Below are 20,642 nucleotides of genomic sequence, written 5' to 3'. Positions count from 1 at the left end.
ACAATGCGCACGCACTATGTACACACACCATGCACACCAAAATACACGAACCACATACACACACCAAGTACACACACACACCATGTACACACACACACCATGTACACACACACACCATGTACAAACACACACACCATGTACAAACACACACACAAATCACGTAAACACACACACACCATGTACAAACACACCAAGTACACACACACACCATGTACACACACACACCACGTACACACACACTCCATGTACACACACCATGTACAAACACACACACCACGTACACACACACACCATGTACACACACGATGCACACACACAATGTACACACACCACACACACGCACACACCACGTACACACACACAATGCACACACACACTATGTACACACACCATGCACACACACACACCATGTACACACACACTATGTACACACACACCACGTACACACACCACACGTACATACCACGTACACACACCACGTACACACACCATGCACACACACCATGCACACACACACCATGTACAAACACACACACCACACACACCATGTACACACTCCATGTACACACACACCACGTACACACACCATGCACACACACAATGTACATACACCACGTACACACACACCATGTACACACACCATGCACACACCACGTTCACACACACACCATGTACACACACACAGACCACACACACACCATGTACTCACCATGTACACACACACACCACGTACACACACCATGTACACACACCACGTACACACACACCATGCACACACACCACGTACACACACACCATGTACACACACCACGTACACACACACCACGTACACACACACACACACCACGTACACACACACCACGCACACACACACACCATGTACACACACACACACCACGTACACACACACACCATGGACACACACCATGCACACACACCACGTACACACACCATGCACACACAATGTACACACACACACACCATACACACACACCACGTACACACACACCATGTACACACACCACACACACACACCACGCACACACACACCACGCACACACACCATGCACACACCACGCACACACACACCACGCACACACACAGTGGTAGCTGAGACGTGATCACTTACTCGTCCACCCAGCGTCAGCATTCAGTGTCACACACCGCGCGCGCGTGTGTGAGCACGTTCAAGAGTACACAGACAAAGATCCCCCATGTAACCTAGACACACTGCTGGGGTTAAGTGCGATTAGCTAGCACCCACACACACACTCAGAGCGATCGCTGAAACGTGACCAGTCAGTCTCTCGTTCACCCCAGTGTGAGTGAGCATGCATCCCTTGGATGTGGTTGGCGCACGCGTGTGTGTGTGTAACGTTATAAGTGGGGGAGCGGTGGTGTAGTGGTTAGCGCTACGCTGCGCTACGAACCCGGCGACCCGAGATCGATTCCTGCTCAGGATGAACACCAGTGACGATTATCTGAACGGGTCCTGGGTCTCGCATAGGTCGACTCAGCCTCAAATGAGTACCTGGTGCGGTGTGTAAAAACATCGCCACTGGGGAAACAAAGGCGGTCGGGCGTGGTGTTTGGCCACCCACCCCCTCGTGTAACCGTCCCGTCCTTCATAGGTGCTCGCTAACGGCACTTGCCCCAACAGTCGGTTGAGGCTATACGGGGGATCTTTGTATCTGTGTGTGTTTTGTAACGTTATAAGAAGAGTGCATCAGCACGAGCGCACACTCGCCACTCTTCTTACTGGGTCAGGCGCCGGGCGTTCGTGCGCTCGCTCTCTCTCTCCTCCATCGCTCTCCTCTCCCCTCGCTCCCCTCTCGCATGCGAAGTGCCGAGATTCGGGGAACGTGTTTGGGTTTTTTTCTTCTTCTTTTCTTCCGCTGTTGCTGCTGTGCGTGTGGGCTCCCTCACTCGGGGGGGACTGGAGAGTATTTGATACAGAGAGCGAGAGAGCAGAGAGAGAGAGAGCGGACAGAGGCGCCGTGGTGGTGGTGGTGGAATGGGATGGGTTTTCGGGGAGCGCAGTTGCACGGATTCTTCAATGGTTGAGTTTGGTTGGACTGAACTCTGCTGCTGCTGCTGCCGCGACTTCTGAGCTGAAGAGTTTGTGGAGAGGCTTGCGCCTCGGAATGTATCAATCGTTCAAGGCTGCTGAAGGTAAGAATGTGCGCGACACGTGCTGTGTGCGGTAAACATCGTTCGGCGTGGTGCTGGCCACCCCACACCCCAGTGCCGCCCTACGTAGGTGCTGCTACTCGCTCATGCCACTCGCCCCAAAAGTCTATTGAAGGTTCATCGGGGGATGTGTTTGTGTGTGTGTAGCGGTTAGCGCGCTGCGCTATGAACCTGGCCACCCGGGTTCGATTCCCGCTCACAGCCAACACCCAGTGACGATTATCTGAACCGGTCCAGGGCATCCTCTAGGTCGACTCAGCCTTAAATGAGTACCTGGTGCGGTGTGTAAACACCGTCACTAGGGAGACAAAGACGGCCGGGCGTAGTGTTGGCCACCCACCCCCTCGTGTGCCGAGCCGGCCTTCATAGGTGCTCGCTAACAGCACTTGCCCCTACAGTCTGTTAAGGCTAAATGGGGGATGTGTGTGTGTGTGTTACGCCGTGTGTATGTGCTAAACGCGGTGTGTATGCTTAAAGGTATGCATAGTATATGTTGTGTATGCAGTGTGTAGATGTGCACCGTGTGTAGTGTATGTCTAACGCACTGTGTATGTATTATACATTGTGTCAGTACCACATCTACCGTGTGTACACAATACAATACACACAACAAACGTACAATAAGTATTGTGTGTTCATTTGTTGTACGTATTATATTGTGTATGTCGCATAGGTAATGTGTAGCTATGTACTGAAAGCATTATGCGTGTGTATTGTGTGTATGCATGTGCTATATTTGTGCATGTTATGTACTATAATTAGTTTACCTGCTTTCCTTATAAGGACTTTGTCAATCTCTATAGTTTTCGCTCACGGCCAACACTGGTGACGATTATCTGATCCGGTCGTGGGCTTCCCCTAGGTCGACTCAGCCTCAAATGAATGCCTGGTGCGGTGTGTAAACATCGTCGCTTGGGAGACAAAGGCGGCCGGGCGTGGTGCTGGCCACCCACCCCCTCGTGCCGGCCTTCATGGTTTCTACTCGTAAACATCGTCGCTTGGGAGACAAAGGCGGCCGGGCGTGGTGCTGGCCACCCACCCCCTCGTGCCGGCCTTCATGGTTTCTACTCGCTAGCACCACTTGTCCCAACAGTCTGTTAAAGCTATACGGGAGATCTTTGTCTTTGTATAGTACTGCCGTGTATTATCGTATGTGTCTGTGTACTATGCTTAGAAATGTACAATATAGTATTTGTCTATGCTGGACAATTGCTGTTTGTCTCTACTACTGTACATGCATTGTGTGCGTCTGTATGTACCTCCGATTGGCACGGTTGGCTACGTACGGTGTGAAAGAAGTTCAACATGCATATGTCAATGCGTGTGATATATGTACGTACGCAATGCGTGTTTGTGTCTGTATGTACACACTACCTGCAAATATGTATTGTGTATTTGGCTGCATGCATACCCAGTGAACGTTGATCCAACGTTGGAATCTGATCGGAAACGTATTGCCCAAACGTGCCGTCTTTCGTGGGTAGTTCGAACTCAATGTAACGTGGGCGGCCGTACGATCCGAATTCTGGCGTGTGAACGGATGCATGGTTCAAGCGAACGTGAACACCGCTCGCTCATGGCGTGTTCATTTACGGGTGCACGTCACACTTAAAAGCGTGCCCGAGGTATGAAGCGCACTGACATTTTTACAAAGACAAAGATCCCCCGTAGAGCCTTAACAGGCGAGTGGGGCAAGTGCTGTTAGCGAGCACCTATTAAGGTAGGCACGGCTCACGAGGGTGGTGGGTGGCCAATACCACGCCCGACCGCCTTTGTCTCAATTCTAGATTTGAAGCTTTCGTGACTGCAAGGATTCATACTCTTTGTTTTTTTTCGGTAAAGTCACGTAGGTTAAAAGAAAACAAATACATTAAATCACGACGTTTCGGAGGCAACACAAGCTTCCGTCTTTGTCTCCCCAGTGGCGATGTTTACGCAACCGACCCAGACACTTATTTGAGGCTGTGTCGACCTAGGGGAGGCCCACGACCGGTTCAGATAATCGTCACCGGTGTTGGCCGTAAGCTGGAATCAAACTCGGCCAGGGCCCGGTTCGTTGTGCAGCGCCCTAACCGCTACACTACCGGCTCCCCATGTTTACACCGCACACACACACAGATGAGACTACGATCACTCACTCGGCACCAACTGTTTACGAAAACGACAGCGGAATTTAATTGATGTAATCGCTCTGCAGATGCGCGAGCCGGAATGCCCACGATCATCTCCGATTTCGGAAATCCGAGCAGGATTTTGAGCCCTAAATAGTTATGGGATTAGCGACCACAATGCAACGCTAACAAACCCCACGGGTGCTATAGGATGCAACGTACATATATTTAGTGGGCAGCAGATGGCAGTGCGGCCACGTGAGTGACGCTCACCGTCGTCAAGCAACGTTGACCGGCGTGGTGAAGTATGGTCAAAGAACCCTTCTCTACTCCCGCGGCGTTTGAGGGCGGTCATCATCCAGCAGTGGATAAACACAAGGTGCTGTACACCATGCACACGTGCAGATTCCAAATAACACAGGATGAGATGTTATTATCCTTTGTGCAAGCACTTCCAAGAGTTCATGAACAGTGAGCCTGGTGAAATTTGGGGAGCGCATCGTCAGTAGTGAACCTTTGGGTCCTAGGGTGTTTCGGCCTTTCATACTATACACCCTCCCCAAAGGCGGCCAGCGACAGGGTGATCAATCGTACGCTTGCGTCCCATTCCCAATTAGTCATAGGAGTTGCCTTGTTGTTGATAGCCAACATCCCATGGGACTATGCATGGCAGGGGCGTCCTCATCCCTGAGTCAAGCATTGTTGACTGCATACCTCCTGGCCCTCTCACTTTGGGGCCCAGCTGGGGTCTTTCCTCTTCATCCAGAGCCACTGACTGCTGCCTTCTGCCGCCTCCGATACAGCTCTGATTGCCGAACGCTGGCTCTGGCCCTTAATTCCCAGGTCTCTAAGCAGTATGGTTGTAGATGTTGCCACAAAACCTCTGCAGCCCACCTCCACTGGTCGGACTTCTGTGTTCCAGCCATGATGCCGTGCTTCAGCAGCTAGATCGGCATAGCGCAGATGTTTTCGCTCATAAGCCTCATCTACTGAGTCCTCCCAGGGTACTGTGAGCTCAATGATGAAGACCTTCTTGAGCGAACGGGACCAGAGCACCATGTCAGGTCTTAGGGTGGTGGTTGCGATCTCCGGAGGAAACACAAGTTGCCGGCCAATGTCAGCTAGCATTTTCCAGTCGCGGGCCAAGCGCAGCTGGTCTCGCTCTATTGGTGTAGAGCCGCTCTTTGGTGGTTTAGCCCCTTCGCGGACAAAGGTCGTCCGTAAGGGGTGTGATGCTGCTGGGGGTGGTAGGGAGTTGGTGGCAGTTCGCTTGTCCTCCAGGGCGGATGCAAGGTTTTTAAGGACTTGGTTGTGACGCCAAGTGTAGCGTCCTTGGGTGAGGCTTGTTTTACACCCTGTGAGAATGTGCCTGAGGTTGGCTGGCATGGAACAGAGGGCAAATATACAGAAGAACCCGGCGAGCCGAGTTCGATTCGCGCTCACGATCAGCACCGGTGACGATTATCTGAATCGGGTCTGGGCCTCCTCTAGGTCGACTCAGCCTTAAATTAGTGCCTGGTGCGGGGTGTGAACATCGCCACTGGGGGAGACAAAGACGACCGGGCGTGGTGTTGGCCACCCACCCCCTCGTGTGCCGTGGCGGCCTTCATAGGTGCTCGTGAACAACACTTACCCAAACAGTCTGTTAAGGCTATACGGGGGATCTTTGTTTTTGTCTTGCAGGGGGTGGAGGGGGGTTGGCGCAAACGTCCGCCCTACGATCCAGGAGCAACCCGGGTTCGATTCCTTGTCACGGCAAATAAAAGTGGCTTCGTGCGTGAACATTTGAATGCTTGAGCCACCTGAGGATCTTTTACGAACGTGCCGTTTGAGGTCGGCTCGCCTTTTAAATGAGCACCTGGTGTGGAATGTAATCTGCAATCTCAGCAGTGGGGAGATAAAGGCGGCCGGGCGTGGCGTTCGCTGCACCATTTATTCGTGCATCGTTCATGAATGTAAATAATAGGTGCTCGCTAAAACCAATTGCCCCAACGGTCAACGTATTAGACGATTGCTGGGATGACGTTTGTATTTTGTCGACCTGTGCACTGCATGCGACCCGAGTTCGATTCCCACTCACGGCCACCAACACCGATGCCGATTATCTGAACCGGTTCTGGGCTTCCCCTAGGTCGACGCAGCCTCAAATTAGTACTTGGTGCGGTGTGTGAACATTGCTACTAGGGAGACAAAGGCGGCCGAGCGTGGTGCTGGCCAGCCACCCCTTCGTGTGCCGTGCCGGCTTTCAAATGTGCTCGCTTACAGCACTTTGTCCGTCTGTTACAAAGTTATACGGGGAATATTTATCTTTGTATCCTCTTTGGTTCTTTCGTTAAAGTCACGTAGGCAGAAAAATGATCGATCATGACGTTTCGATCGCAACACAAGCAATCGTCATCAGGTGGGACAACCACAGCAAGAAAACACTCCTGAAGTCGCAGTTTTTTTCTATTATTTTTCTACCTACGTGACTTTACCGAAAGAACCAAAGAGTATAAATTCCTGCAGTCACGAAAGCTTTACCCGCATCTGTCCGTCCTTCAACAATGCGGCACGTGGGGAATTGACTGCACGTGGCATATTGGGGAGGGACACTTCATCGGAAGTAATAAGCAGATCAATGTGACGTGGATGATTGATAGGTTGGTGCCGTGTTCATCCGTGCGAAAACACCACCTGTTGGAATTTTTTTGTGCTGGGAATTATTTTTCTTTTTAAACTAACCTACGTATTTTATTTTGACCAGGAGCTGAAAATCGATTTTTTCAGAAGCGACCTGACCACGAATGATTGCTCAACGAAGTGGCTCATCACGTGGAGATGTACAGCAGCCAAATACTCTAAACTAGTGGTGCTTAACCCTGACTGTTACCTGCGCCCCTTTGGTTCTCAGAAAGGGTTAAGAACCAATGCTCTAAACCAGGGGTGGGGAACCTTTTTTCTGCCAAGGGCCATTTGGATATTTATAACATCATTCGCGGGCCATACAAAATTATCAACTTAAAAATTAGCCCGTTAAAATTTGGTCAAACATTCAATTAACTCACCCCTAATGTGATGGCTGGAACTGCTTCTCTTTGGTGAGGCGTGTGATGTTGGCTGGTAGTGATGATGTTGCTACTCGCAACTGCTTTTCCAGGTTTGCTCCTAGATGTATTGAATTTCGAGTCCCGCCTGTGGTTTCCTTGGCAGGGCCAGAGACCAAATGATTTCGCGGGCCTTATACGGCCCGCGAGCTGGACGTTCTCTGCCCTTGCTCTAAACGCACCTTTCTAAATGTGGAGGGAAAAAAACGGAGGAGCCAGAGAAAAATCCATGCTACCACGGGGAGAGAGACACACCGCAAACTCCAAATATACAGACTTCAGGGTCGTGATCGAACCCACGACCACCTGTATACCAGGCGTGGTGGTTAACATCTCACCACCGTTGAGTTTTATGCTAAAATTATAATTCTTGGAATTTCTTTTGAAAGTTGTTGCGAAGTGTAATAACATGGAGCGTGATGTTATAACAGAACTATGGGGACATGATTTAATAATTGCATTAGCAATCAGTGGCATTGTTTGCAAAAAAAATGTATATCAGAATCATAATGAGTGGCCCGCAATTAATACCTCGGAAGATTCGACAGTGTGAGAAGCAACACGATCCGCGGTCGCTAATTCTGATTGCTCGTTGGTAGTGAGAGCACGTGAAGGCTTGGTGATAATTAGGTGCTGCTGGTGATGATGATGTATGCGTACATGCGTGCGCACGTGTGCAGGGGAGCGGTGGCGCAGTGGTTAGCGACCGCAGTTCAAATCCTGCTCTCGGCCAATATACAGGTTGCTTCAAAATGTTTTTAACACTCATATGGGACTATCGTTTTTAACGGAAAAAGAACGGATAATACGCTGTAACATGATGCCAAATGTATGTTAATAGCTTCAAAAAGTCAAAGAGTCTCCACTTGTTCGCCATCATTGTCAACGCATTGCCTAGAATCTTCTCCAGGTCGTCTCCAGAACCCGGAGGCACATTTCTTGTGGTATCGTTGAAAATATTTCGGAAGTGTTCACATTTTTTTGAAACACCCTCTATTATACGACAAGATCCGACCTTGTCCGTCCAGTGTTCGCCGAGCTGCCATTGGCTTCCGGTTGCCGAACGAACACCGTCTAAGGACGCGCTCAATACACACAAAGCGCTTGCCACAGATGAACCACAATACCTTGATGATCTCAAGGAGCATAAACCACCATCACGCAAACTTCGCTCGTCCTCTGCGAGCCTTTGAGCAAAGACGGCGGTCACCGGATAGCGCGCTTCTGCGGCCGTCTGGAACGCTCTTCCTTCCGATATTAGGACATAAATGGACGTGTGCACGTTTAAATATAAATTGGAAACTCATGTATTTATAACTACTTTGTGTTTGATTTGCTGTCCTTCCCCCGCACCTCCGCAGAGCACGGTTGGCTCTGGTGCGAAAGGAGTTCAGCATGCGTACAAAGAAAACCGAGTTCGAATCCCGCTCACGGCCAATATCAGTGACGAATATTTGAACCATCTCTTGGGCCCTCCCTAATGTGAGCTCAGTATTAAATTAGTACCTGGTGTGGCGTGTAAACACACGCATTGGGGAGACAAAGGCGGCCGGGCGTGGTGTTGGTCACACTACCCAGTTCTTCGTTCGTTCCTTATTTAAATAAACAAACAAAGAAACAATATTTATATATATTTTTTATTTTAACCAGGTAAGGCCCACTGAGCTATATCGCTCTTTTCCCGAAGCGACCAAATAGTATGAGCGCGTGGTGATGTTGATTCTTGGCGTGGAGGGAAAAACAAAAACCGGACGACCCGGAGAAAAAATCCACGCGACCACGAGGAGAGAGACAGAGAGACACACACACACACACCGCAAACTCCAAATACACAGACATCGTCAGGGTATATTTAACTGGTGCTCGCGGACAGCACTTGACCCCCAACAGTCTGTTAAGTCTCTATGCGGGGGACGTGGGGGCGGGTGGTAATAGCACTTCATCTCTCAGTCGATGCGTGCACGTGCACACCTCAGCTGTTATGACAGAGCCGGCGAATTGCGTGAAATGTTTGCCCAGGTGCAGCATGCGCATAAAAAAACGGGTTATTGGCACCCGATATTTGACACCGCGATAAGGTCTCCGTTGACGACCAACGTGACGGCCTTCGTACACAAGCAGCGAGCGTCCGGGGCAGGCGAAACTTGCCCTTGGCAATGTAGGAGGCTGACACCGCGGCTGTCACGGAATGATGGACTTTCTTCACAATGTATGGCCAATCGCCTGATGACGCTTGTTTGCAGCCATCACCGGCGAAGCGTCGTACCCTTAGTCGTATATTTTGTGGGTTTACTCTCCAACACACCGTTTGTAGTAACTAATTAGCACGTTTTGTTTCCGTGACAAACTTCTGCTAAGTCGCTCTGACAGGTGGTAGAGGGTTTAACGACACATTTATATTTGTGCAATCTAACCCCCCCAGAAAAAAAACCTTCATTATGAATAACATTGGACGCCGAAGGCTTCTTGTTAACTAATAGTGTGATTTGGTCCCGCCGTGGCAATGTGGAATTTCCAACCACTAGTTATGAGATCTGCGCCTGCGTTATGCTCATTTGAGCATTGGGAGAGATTTTGGTTTTCAACGCTCTCCAAGTCGATTTGAGAGTGTGAATGCAATAAGACCATACCTGCCAACCCATACAGTTTACCCGTATTCTTGTACAGGGGAATTGAGTGGACGTTTTTTTTGTCTATTTGTTTGTGTTTCTCCCTTGTGACGGGACGTTGTAGTGCAGTCTATAGCAGTGTAGTGTTAAGTGTAGTGTATAGTGTAGTGTATAGTAGTGAAGTATGGGAATTGACGGCAGGAACTTCTTGACGGGTAACACACTTTTATTAAATCCTTTAGGTATCACAATACAACGTGTGGTCTTCCTTCTTCCTCCGACACACTCCACTAATCTCGTGTAAGCTCTAGGCCTCTGGCTACACACCATATACTCGACTCGTGTAAGCCCTATGCCTCTGGCTACACAATACACTCGACTCGTGTAAGCCCTATGCCTCTGGCTACACAATACACTCGACTCGTGTAAGCCCTATGGCTACACCCACTACACTCGCCTCTGGGTTACACAGAGTCCCGGTCCCCTTAGGACAGCGGGGCTAGGTACCGCAGGGCTCTAGGTCTTCATCCCCGTCTTCATTCTTCGCTGGTTACACACTGCCCTTACGCCTGTGTGCATCCCCTTTTATAGCCCCTGCTCACGAGGGACGGAGCTGATGCGGCGTCGACGTGTGCGTCGTTCCTTAATGACCCAATCACGACGCACTCTCTCTACGATCCGCTCTCCCCAGCGCGTGTTAACATTACCCCACCAATCACACTGCGCTGCCACCTAATCACTCCCTCTCAGCGCGTCACCGCCCACAGCCAATCGGTACCCCGTAACCCACGACCCCGCGCTGACCCCTGATCCTCCACCGTCAGCGCGCGTCACCACCTACACAGCCAATCATCACACACTGTGCATACGATCCTTAATCCCAGCGCGTATCACCTCTACATCACCCCCTCCCACATAGCTTGCAGCCGGCCCGGCTGTTAACCTACAACACAACATAACGCAACGCAGTAATAAAGAACTCCACATCCCAGTGTGCCCCGTAACACAACAACAACAACAACATAACACAACCTTAAATACGAAGCAATATACAGCCCGACGAACAACACAATAAAAGCGAACACCGTAAAACGAACGCGCCAAGTGTCACCGTGACCCACGCAGTGCCGAGGCGCTCCGGCTGCCTCGACTCCGCACGGGGTAGATTACACAAAGTAGCGCGACCTAGCGCGAGTCCGTCTGGCCGGTCCGTCGTACGGAACGGGACGTTGGCGACCGTCCGGTGTCTCCGGCAGCTCTAGACGGCACGGATCGGGCCTGGAAGGACCGGCCCCGCCGTGGAGATCCGGCCGCCGGTGGTCGGCAGCAGTCAGTTCCGAGACACCTGGGAGCGGGTCAGGCGGAGACATGTGAGGAGCAGGCAAGGACAATTCCCCCTCAGGGTCGTCGGTCACGTCACATGCTCGGCCCTCACGACACAAGGGGAGGCCATACGGAGGCGAGAACGGTTTCAGTCGGGAGGGGTGGACGTACCAACGGCGTTTCCCCCATTTTATCTGAACGCACTGGGGGCGCGCAACCCGCACGACCTCCACGGGTCCTCGCCACGGCTTCAACAATTTAGGCGACGTGGCCAAAGGTGCCTGAGGGCAATGCAGCCAGGCCTTGTCACCTGGTTCCCAATTGTGCACGGATACCTTCCGTGCCCGCAACCGCTCGTTCGCAATTTGGCGAGCCCGCGAATTAAGCCGTGCGGCTTCCCTTGCCTCTGTCAGTTTATGAATATTAAATTTAATATGCTCTGCCAATTTAGAATTAGTTCGTGGTGCGGGCAGACCCAGCTGCGTTTCCATGGGCGGGTCGGCTTCCCGGCCGTACATTAGAAAAAACGGGGAAAACCCCGTAGCTGCGTGGGGGGCCATTCTATACGCGGCAAGGACCCCAGGGACCTGCAGGTCCCAATCAACATGCGACTCACACACCTGCTGGCACAGCATAGAGGTCAATGTCCTGTTAAGCCTCTCCACCATCCCGTCTGTCTGCGGGTGGTACGGGGAGGTACGCACCTTTTTGGTACCCAACAGGTCGCACACCTCCTGCAGTAATTTACTCGAAAAAATTTTCCCTTGGTCAGTCAGCAAGCGTTCGAGAGCCCCCTTGTCCAGGACGTAGCCCTGGACAAAGGCGTCCGTCACAGCCGCCGCCGACTGGTTGGCGAGTGGCCACGCCATAGGCCACCGGGTAAAATATTCGACCCCCACCAACAGGTACTTATTACCCCTAGGCGTGACCGGAAAGGGCCCCAGAATATCGAGTGCAACGAGCTCGTTAATGCGCGAGACCTGAATAGATTGCAGCGGTGGATTAGCTGCCACGGGCGGTGGTTTCCGTCTGGCGCACTCAACACAACCCTTCAGAATATTCACCACGTCACCCCCCATTCCCGGCCAATAATAGTCACGCTGAAGCAGGGCAAGCGTTTTGTTAACTCCCAAATGCAAGAGGCGTTCGTGTGCGGCCAAGACAACCTTCCCCCTCACAGCAGAAGGCACCACAATCGAATGCCGCCGGGACAAACTGTCCCATCTCATCAACAGTCCCTGCTTAAGCTCGTAGGAGCCAGTTCGGTCGTGGCTACCTTCGGAACCCTCCGTCTTTCGGCGCAATGCCAGCAGGGAGCTGTCCGCCATTTGGAGACGGCCCCACTCAATCAACGACAGTGAGAGCAGCGAGTCCTGACCCCCTGGGGTAGCGGGACCATCCCCAATTGGTGTGCTCGCGGTCGCAACCAACGCCTCCCTACCTTCCGTAACCGGAGGTTTACAGCGCGCCGATCCCGATAAGCACGCACATTTGTGACAAGGCAACAACCGCGACAGGGCATCGGCATTCGTGTGTCGCAACCCTTTACGGTACGTAGTCGTGAACTGATAGTCCTGGAGGACTTCCAACCACCGCGACAATTGGCCCGAGGGCTGGGCAACCCGTAATGAATACTGGAGCGCCGCATGGTCCGTCCGGACCGTGAAATGACGACCATAGAGATATGGCCTGAATTGTTGTACAAAAAAAACAATGGCAAGTAGTTCACGACGGGTGACGCAGTAGCGCTGCTCTGCCGGCGACAACACCCTGCTACCATAGGCGACCACCCGTTCGACCCCTCCAATGACTTGGGACAGCACCCCCCCAATGCCCGTGTTGCTAGCATCCGTGTCTAGCAAGAAGGGACTCTCAAAGTCCGGATAGCGCAAGGGTGGGGCCCTTACCAAGGCGTCCCGGAGGGAGCAGAATGCAGCCTCCTCCTCCGGTCCCCACCGGAACTTCACTCCTTTTGCCGTTAAAGCGTGCAAGGGCTTTGCAATGGTGGCGAAGTGCTCAACGAATCGGCGATAATACGAAGCAAAACCGATGAAACTGCGCACGTCTGACACTGACGTGGGCGTCGGCCACGAACTGACACAGTCCGTCTTCGCAGGATCGGTAGAAATCCCCGAAGAGTCGACAATGTGACCCAAGTACCTCACGGATTTACGAAAAAGATGGCATTTGGCCGGTTTAAACTTTAATTTAGCCGATCGCATTCGCGAGAACACCCCTCTCAATCGCTGGAGGTGTTCTTCGAACGTTTTACCGAAAACAATGACATCGTCAAGGTAAATGAGGCACGTTTCCCACTGCAAGCCCGACAAAACCAATTCCATAAGACGCTGAAACGTCGCAGGAGAGGAGTGAAGTCCCATGGGTAACCGGTTAAACTGAAACAGGCCCCCTGGAGTCCGGAATGCAGTCTTAGGCTTAGACTCCTCGTCGAGTGGCAACTGCCAAAATCCGGACAATAAATCAAGAGTCGAAAAGTATCGCGCACCGGACAATGCGTCGAGAGACTCGTCCATCCTGGGGAGCGGATACGCGTCGGCCACCGAGATCTTATTCAGGCGGCGGAAATCGACGCAAAATCGCAGGGACCCGTCCTGCTTTTTAACGAGCACAATAGGTGCTCCCTAAGGACTGGAAGAAGGCGAAATAATGTCGGCTTCCAGCATATCGTTAACTGCCGACTGAACATGTTCCTTCTCAGCAGGACTCAGTCGGAAGGGATTTTGCCTGACCGGTGCCGCATCGCCCGTTTCAATGTGGTGGCGTAGCAGGTCCGTGCATCCGATATCATACTTATGTTTACTGAAGACATCCGAAAATTCAATCAGCAACCCGCGCAACGCGCCCAACTGTACCGCTGACAAATCGTCAGAGTCCGCGCACAGCATATCAATCCAATCTAGGTCCTCCTTTGATGGTACGCTATTCGTGGGGCTCGGATCAACCTGCGCAACCAGCCTCTCCTCCGCAGGGACCCGTGCCGCGTGAGCCAGCACGGTGCCCTGCTGAATGACGGCCGGCCGCGCCCCAGCGTTTAAAACCATGACAAACGGATCCCTGTCTGCCCCAACCAAAGTGTGAGCCACCGATAAATCGAGACCTCCAACAGCCCTATTAGAAGGACCCAAAAGCATGGCCTGTTCCGAGGCCTCCTTCCCCCATGGCTTCCGTAACCGGAGGGGAATCAACATTTGTGAACCCGGGGGCACGTGCACGGTCTGTGTTGCTAACGCCTGAATGGTAGCGCACGCCGTCCGAATTACATTAGGGCTCGTCAAAAATGAAATACGGCGACCCGATGGTAGTTCAATGCAACGCTGATCAATGAGAATTTTGATGGGCATTTTCGCCAAAAAATCAGTGCCCAATAGGCAAGGAACCGCCAGGGAAGATGAAACGAAAACGGGTCCCGACAATTTGATATCACCAATGCAAATGGACGCCCTAATCTGACCGATAATGCCCAACGATCCCCCGTTAGCGGCGTAAAATGGCACATCCACCGGAAGAAGCGGACGACATTGTACCGGGAGAATATTATAAATGAGATCCGAAATAATAGTCGCCGATGCCCCCGTGTCCACTAACACCCTGACCTCGACCCCATCAATCGATCCGGTAACGACGGATGAACCCGCTGAGGCAGCCACAATTCTGTGCCCCAATTCCGACCATTTAATGTCTCCCCGGTCCCGGCCGAACCCCCCTCTCCGAACCGAATCTCCGAACTCTACTCGGCTCTCCCTCGTCGCAACGCGACGACCCATACGTGTCGAGTATGCGGGCCAAGCATGTGAGGTGCCGCGACTTGCCGGGGTTTGCAGTGATGACTTGGTGCCTTGGTCGTCGTCCAGCCGAGGTCCCATGGCGCGCTGACGTGGGGCACGGCAACCGGAGGCCACGTGGCCACGAAGGCCGCAGTTATAGCAGGTGATGACAGTAGTCGGAGATCTCGGTTGCTCCAGCTTGCGGGCCGCTCGCAGAGGCGAACGACCCCCCGACCTCCAGTCCCCCGCTCGTCCCGCGATGAACGCGTCCTCTCGTGGGCTGACGACTTGGGGCACGGTGTCAACCGGACCCGGAGTTGAGGCCACAGCAGCGTTGCAGACGACCCCCTGCTTTCGTTGAAGGACCTCGTGCGCTTGCATGCTCGTGGCGACCCGTAATGAAGAAATATCGGTGTCGTCGGCCGTGTTGATGGGGACCCCCAGGTCCTGCGCCAACTTGAGCAGCTGCTCCAAAACCATCGCATCTTGGCCCTCCTCGTCCATACGAGGGAACGCGGCGTCAGCGAGAGCGAGCAACGCCGTGCGGTAGGCGAGCACGGTCTCCGTGTCCGCCTTCCGTCTTGCGTAGAAATGATGGCGGCACGCCGAGGGAGGACCGTAGACTTTTGCCATGAGAGCCAGCGCATCCTTGAGCGTGGAGCGGTCCGACCTGCGTGCGGACGTGAAGGCCGCGAGCGCGTTGTCGTCCAGCATGGCAGGCAGTGCCCGCAGTGCCGTAGCGTCGGACCAGGCGGACATCTCTTGATGCGCCAAAAATCTGCGCTGAAATAGGCTCCAATCCCCGCCTTCCGCCTTGAATGCTGACAACGTGGGAAGGCGCTGCTGAAAGATAAAGTCGTCCTCCTCCTCGTGCTTCCTCTCTGCCCCGCCGTCGGTGTGTAAGATGGCGGCCCCAGTGGCGGGTGTGTGATGGCGGTCCGCCGCGCGCGTTGGTGACGTCAGCGGCCGCGCATGGAGAACCGCTGCCACGTGGTGATGGCCGTTCCCGCCAAAAGTTGGAGCGGATGAAATGGCGGGAATCGCCAAATCGTTTTGGCGGGAATCTGCAGGGCGACCCTGTAGCACGTCGGCCGCCGTCCCCGCTCCCCCCGACGAGCTGATCTCCGCCAAGATGGACGCGGCGGCGAGCAGCAGCTCCGCCAGACGGGAGTGTGCCTCGCGAAGCACGGTGTCAGTCCCCCGTCTCTCGTCCGGCGCCGTCGGTGGATCCTGCCCCGTGGGCAGCTCCTCTTCCTCACCCCCTGATGCCCGCTGGCCCGCGTCGTCGAGGTTGTCCTCGTGGTCAATCCCGTGGGTCCGACGGTTCCTCCTTGTATCCATGCTTGGAGGACCGTTTCACTTCTGACACCAGTTGAAGTATGGGAATTGACGGCAGGAACTTCTTGACGGGTAACACACTTTTATTAAATCCTTTAGGTATCACAATACAACGTGTGGTCTTCCTTCTTCCTCCGACACACTCCACTAATCTCGTGTAAGCTCTAGGCCTCTGGCTACACACCATATACTCGACTCGTGTAAGCCCTATGCCTCTGGCTACACAATACACTCGACTCGTGTAAGCCCTATGCCTCTGGCTACACAATACACTCGACTCGTGTAAGCCCTATGGCTACACCCACTACACTCGCCTCTGGGTTACACAGAGTCCCGGTCCCCTTAGGACAGCGGGGCTAGGTACCGCAGGGCTCTAGGTCTTCATCCCCGTCTTCATTCTTCGCTGGTTACACACTGCCCTTACGCCTGTGTGCATCCCCTTTTATAGCCCCTGCTCACGAGGGACGGAGCTGATGCGGCGTCGACGTGTGCGTCGTTCCTTAATGACCCAATCACGACGCACTCTCTCTACGATCCGCTCTCCCCAGCGCGTGTTAACATTACCCCACCAATCACACTGCGCTGCCACCTAATCACTCCCTCTCAGCGCGTCACCGCCCACAGCCAATCGGTACCCCGTAACCCACGACCCCGCGCTGACCCCTGATCCTCCACCGTCAGCGCGCGTCACCACCTACACAGCCAATCATCACACACTGTGCATACGATCCTTAATCCCAGCGCGTATCACCTCTACAGTAGCATAGCTGTTAACCCATACCGTTTACCCGTTTTCGTTTACAGGGAAACTGAGTTTACAGGTCCACACGGCGTGCATCCGTTTCAATACGGCCAACATTTTTTAGTTTATTTGTTTGTGTTCTTCCCTTGTGATGGGACTTTGTAAGATGCACGTCGAGATTTATAAGAGGGCACGGGGTGACCAATACGGTCTGAATTGGTCTCTAAGAATGTAGGGCGCTGATCAGGGTTTGACAGGTTTGTAAGACTCGCAAAGAGCGTCCGACATGATTAAACCTACGGCGTAAAATTGTGTTTCCGCTATGGCTCTTACCGTACAGAAAACCGGACAAATGTATCAAAGAGCTTTGCTACAACTTGGAGATACAAAGCAGATAACAACAACAAAACTTTGATTTAAAGCTTTCGTGACTGCAGGGATTCATATTCGTGGTTCTTTCGGTAAAGTCACGTAGAAGGGAAATAATAAAATAATATAAATATAACAATAAAAATTCTCACGTTTCGACTGCAACACAAGCAATCATCATCAGGTGTGGATTTCACACCTTATGTGGATTTCACACCTGATGATGATTGCTTGTGTTGCAGTCGAAACGTCGTGAGAATTTTTATTTTTTATATTTGTATTATTTTATTATTTCCCTTCTACGTGACTTTACCGAAAGAACCAAGAATAACAACAAAACTGCGAATACGCAAATGCATTTGGCCCAGAGAGCCAGCCTTTGTCTTCCCACACCGCTAATTAAAGACTTTCCAGGATAAACACTACGCGTTGGCGAGCGTTGCGTCATTAAAACTCGCGCGCGTGAGTTCGCAACGCGGTTTCTACTCATCGTTTTACTCAGCACGCATTTCGACGTGAAACAAAAACAAGCCTGCTCACTCCTTTTTGTTGTACTCATTGACATGTAAATGTTGTCTCTAACCCCTCCCTCTCGCTGCCTCCGCCCCCCTCTGTCTATTTAAGGCCACCCCACAGAGACGATCACCCCTCTCTGTACCTGTGTTGCCCGCTGTGTGTATCTGGGTGATATCTGTCTGCTTATATGTCTGTCTATAATTTTTTCTGGTTAGATTTTATGTCGCTATTTCATTATACCTGATGATGATTGCTTGTGTTGCAATCGAAACGTCGTGTGCTATTATTTAATTTATAATTTTTTCTACATACGTGACTTTACCGAAAGAACCAAAGAATAAAGCCTGGATAGCCCAGGCGATCGAGCGAGCTGGCGGCACATTGAATTTGGCGGTGTGGGCGCACGCAATGCGCATGCGCGCGGACTGCAAGCTCAACCGCACCGCGCCGCTCCGTGACACAGGAGTAGCAATGGCGCTGCCGGTTTTAAAAAAAACTCAAACTTGTGTAAGAGTGTTTCGTTGGCCAAACACTGGAAAGGTTCTCTGGTCGCTGGTTTTAAGCTATGAAGTGTGCCGAGTTTTCATCGCACTTGGCTTTGTAGGGGCTTTGAAGGTGCTTGGTGAAAGCAGTGAGGAGTGTCCTGAGACGGACAGGAGCACACACTTTTTTTTTCCTCCGACAATATAAGGCATCCCTGCCTCACTTGATGCAGCAATTCTGGCTGTGACGATCCCACCTGATGACGGAGACTTGTGTTGCCTCCGAAACGTCGTGATTATTATTATTATAATTATATTTTTTATTATTTTTAATTTCATTTTTTACCTACGTAAATTTACCGAAAAAACTAAGAGTATGAATTCTTGCAGTCACGAAAGCTTCAAATCTAGAATATAAGGCACTCGGGAAATTAAGAACGGTGAATGAGAGCCGGAACGGTCTGGTGCGTGTGTTCCGGAAAATGTATTTTGACCACGCCATAACCACCTTACCCTTATTTTTCCCCTCTATATTTGTTCTGTTTCAGAATAAATATGTTCATAACAGGATTTATGAAATGTAGGGTACGCTAGCATAGGATTATAGAGTGTTTGGTTTGCTATTCTTGTTACACCAGCCCACAGGGGATTATTGTGTCCGTCGTGCAGGGAGGGGCTGGGTGGGGAGGGGCTGGGTGGGGAGGGTGGGGAGGGGCTGGGTGGGGAGGGTGGGGCTGGTTGAGGGGTAGGAGTGGTGGGGCTGGGTGGGGAGGGGCTGCTCACCCCGTGGTGCCCTTATAAAACTCAACGTTTAACCTACTCACGCCGGCTTGTGCCCGCCCTCACAGTCGGGCATATTTGCGGAATACACCATGCCGCTGTTGACCCTGGCCATTGACCGAGCAACCCAACGTTCCTACCAGCTCCCTCCTCAGGAATGTGGTTACGAATAAGGCGTAGCTTGTACCCCTAGCGGTAGTGACTTACGCCAATGCATCCTAACTCCAAGCCAGACAAGTAGCGGCGGTCTGGGAAATACGGAGTGATAAATGTACCTCTGGTGAAGACGCAGCCTAGACTCGTGCTGCAGCGTCAATCGCCCTCCGGGATTTACCTCCAAATTTAGAAACGTGCATTGAGATTATTTAGAGTATTTTGTTTGCTATTCTTGGTTCTTTCGGTAAAGTCACGTAGAAGGGAAAGAATAAAATAATAAAAATAAAACACGATAAAAATTCTCGCGACGTTTCGGCCACAACGCATGCAGACGTCCTCAGGTGAAGAACAGAGCTGTCGGAAAGACAGCGTCCTAATGCGTTGTGGCCGAAACGTCGTGAGAATTTTTATTATGTTTTATGTGTAAGATTGTATTATTTCCCTTCTACGTGACTTTACCGAAAGAACCAAGAATATGAATCCCTGCAGTCACGAAAGCTTTAAATTGAAATATTTGTTTGCAATAAATGTCCAAATGATGGGCCACTTTGTTGAGCTATCATTTGTGGGCAGTTCATTTCTGAAAGTGAAGTTAATACCTCAGTGGGCTTTGACTGCTAGGATGGGGATGGCTTAGTTTGTTTTTGTTTGTGTTTGGGTGATTTGTTTACCTTTATTGTACTTTGCACTCTTATCATGTTGTTGTACTGTTTGTTGTTGTAACTTTTCTACCCCACCCTCCTGGACATCTGCGATAAAGAGCTTCACAGCTCATCCAATTCCTCCAGTTGACATGAATATTATGATTTTGATTCCTGGCTGGCTGCTGCCAGGGCTCCTTTCCACCCCACGAAGCGAGATGGGTAACTTGGCTACACGTGACTTTCTGCGTAACAAATAAAACATTGCAATGATTTACAACGGCAGAAGAAGACGTTCTGAGAACATAATCATAATCATAGCGACACCGCAGAGGTCAGAGCAACGAATACTAAAGACTGACACCGTTCATTTACACTCGTTGCAACTTTCCAAGTTGTGCTCCTATGAATGTAATACTTTCACCAGAATATTCTTTCAATCCTAGAGAATATAAAAACACAACCTCAGTGTAAATGACCTTGGCATTTAATTAGTGCGTGAAAAAAGCGACTA

The 20,642-nt window shown here is 51.6% G+C and overlaps 1 protein-coding gene across 2 annotated transcripts in view; it reads left to right on the top strand.

Annotated features, from left to right (window-relative positions):
* The first annotated feature begins 1,374 nt into the window (after positions 1-1,374).
* LOC133354832 (potassium voltage-gated channel subfamily G member 2-like) overlaps positions 1,375-20,642 on the top strand; it is a 60,682-nt gene continuing 41,414 nt past the window's right edge. For both annotated transcript variants that reach the window (XR_009756632.1, XM_061571984.1), the window contains exon 1: positions 1,375-2,172. The gene's annotated coding sequence lies outside the window, so the exon portion shown is untranslated. The remainder of the gene's footprint in view (positions 2,173-20,642) is intronic.

Source organism: Lethenteron reissneri, chromosome 49 (assembly GCF_015708825.2).
Source record: "Lethenteron reissneri isolate LAM-NWPU_2019-01 chromosome 49, ASM1570882v1, whole genome shotgun sequence".
NCBI classification, from domain to species: Eukaryota; Metazoa; Chordata; class Hyperoartia; order Petromyzontiformes; family Petromyzontidae; genus Lethenteron; species Lethenteron reissneri.
Note: the sequence above shows the minus strand (reverse complement) of the source record. Positions and strands in the feature narration are given on the sequence as shown.